Below are 2,500 nucleotides of genomic sequence, written 5' to 3'. Positions count from 1 at the left end.
AAAGAACTGCCAGTGATATGAGCCTTCTGGAGTGCAAGTGGAGTTGTAGCCTCTGATTTTAGCCTTTTGGAAGCGTTTTAAACGGTGTAGAGGCTGTTTGAGGAAAGAACTACCAGTGATATGAGCCTTCTGGAGTGCAAGTGGAGTTGTAGCCTCTGATTTTAGCCTTTTGGAAGCGTTTTAAACGGTGTAGAGGCTGTTTGAGGAAAGAACTACCAGTGATATGAACCTTCTGGAGTGCAAGTGCAGTTGTAGCCTCTGATTTTAGCCTTTTGGAAGCGTTTTAAACGGTGTAGAGGCTGTTTGAGGAAAGAACTACCAGTGACATGAGCCTTCTGGAGTGCAAGTGGAGTTGTAGCCTCTGATTTTAGCCTTTTGGAAGCGTTTTAAACGTTGTAGAGGCTGTTTGAGGAAAGAAGTACCAGTGATATGAGCCTTCTGGAGTGCAAGTGGAGTTGTAGCCTCTGATTTTAGCCTTTTGGAAGCGTTTTAAACGTTGTAGAGGCTGTTTGAGGAAAGAACTACCAGTGATATGAGCCTTCTGGAATGCAAGTGGAGTTGTAGCCTCTGATTTTAGCCTTTTGGAAGCGTTTTAAACGGTGTAGAGGCTGTTTGAGGAAAGAACTACCAGTGATATGAGCCTTCTGGAGTGCAAGTGGAGTTGTAGCCTCTGAATTTAGCCTTTTGGAAGCGTTTTAAACGGTGTAGAGGCTGTTTGAGGAAAGAACTACCAGTGATATGAGCCTTCTGGAGTGCAAGTGGAGTTGTAGCCTCTGATTTTAGCCTTTTGGAAGCGTTTTAAACGGTGTAGAGGCTGTTTGAGGAAAGAACTACCAGTGATATGAGCCTTCTGGAGTGCAAGTGGAGTTTTAGCCTCTGATTTTAGCCTTTTGGAAGCGTTTTAAACGGTGTAAAGGCGGTTTGAGGAAAGAACTACCAGTGATATGAGCCTTCTGGAGTGCAAGTGAAGTTGTAGCCTCTGATTTTAGCCTTTTGGAAGCGTTTTAAACGGTGTAGAGGCTGTTTGAGGAAAGAACTGCCAGTGATATGAGTCTTCTGGAGTGCAAGTGGAGTTGTAGCCTCTGAATTTAGCCTTTTGGAAGCGTTTTAAACGGTGTAGAGGCTGTTTGAGGAAAGAACTACCAGTGATATGAGCCTTCTGGAATGCAAGTGGAGTTTTAGCCTCTGATTTTAGCCTTTTGGAAGCGTTTTAAACGGTGTAGAGGCTGTTTGAGGAAAGAACTACCAGTGATATGAGCCTTCTGGAGTGCAAGTGGAGTTGTAGCCTCTGAATTTAGCCTTTTGGAAGCGTTTTAAACGGTGTAGAGGCTGTTTGAGGAAAGAACTACCAGTGATATGAGCCTTCTGGAGTGCAAGTGGAGTTGTAGCCTCTGATTTTAGCCTTTTGGAAGCGTTTTAAACGGTGTAAAGGCGGTTTGAGGAAAGAACTGCCAGTGATATGAGCCTTCTGGAGTGCAAGTGGAGTTTTAGCCTCTGATTTTAGCCTTTTGGAAGCGTTTTAAACGGTGTAAAGGCGGTTTGAGGAAAGAACTGCCAGTGATATGAGCCTTCTGGAGTGCAAGTGGAGTTTTAGCCTCTGATTTTAGCCTTTTGGAAGCGTTTTAAACGGTGTAAAGGCGGTTTGAGGAAAGAACTGCCAGTGATATGAGCCTTCTGGAGTGCAAGTGGAGTTGTAGCCTCTGATTTTAGCCTTTTGGAAGCGTTTTAAACGGTGTAGAGGCTGTTTGAGGAAAGAACTACCAGTGATATGAGCCTTCTGGAGTGCAAGTGGAGTTGTAGCCTCTGATTTTAGCCTTTTGGAAGCGTTTTAAACGTTGTAGAGGCTGTTTGAGGAAAGAAGTACCAGTGATATGAGCCTTCTGGAGTGCAAGTGGAGTTGTAGCCTCTGATTTTAGCCTTTTGGAAGCGTTTTAAACGGTGTAGAGGCTGTTTGAGGAAAGAACTACCAGTGATATGAACCTTCTGGAGTGCAAGTGCAGTTGTAGCCTCTGATTTTAGCCTTTTGGAAGCGTTTTAAACGGTGTAGAGGCTGTTTGAGGAAAGAACTACCAGTGACATGAGCCTTCTGGAGTGCAAGTGGAGTTGTAGCCTCTGATTTTAGCCTTTTGGAAGCGTTTTAAACGTTGTAGAGGCTGTTTGAGGAAAGAAGTACCAGTGATATGAGCCTTATGGAGTGCAAGTGGAGTTGTAGCCTCTGATTTTAGCCTTTTGGAAGCGTTTTAAACGTTGTAGAGGCTGTTTGAGGAAAGAACTACCAGTGATATGAGCCTTCTGGAATGCAAGTGGAGTTGTAGCCTCTGATTTTAGCCTTTTGGAAGCGTTTTAAACGGTGTAGAGGCTGTTTGAGGAAAGAACTACCAGTGATATGAGCCTTCTGGAGTGCAAGTGGAGTTGTAGCCTCTGAATTTAGCCTTTTGGAAGCGTTTTAAACGGTGTAGAGGCTGTTTGAGGAAAGAACTACCAGTGATATGAGCCTTCT

The sequence above is a fragment of the Palaemon carinicauda genome, chromosome 17 (assembly GCF_036898095.1).
Source record: "Palaemon carinicauda isolate YSFRI2023 chromosome 17, ASM3689809v2, whole genome shotgun sequence".
Classification (NCBI taxonomy): domain Eukaryota; kingdom Metazoa; phylum Arthropoda; class Malacostraca; order Decapoda; family Palaemonidae; genus Palaemon; species Palaemon carinicauda.
Note: the sequence above shows the minus strand (reverse complement) of the source record.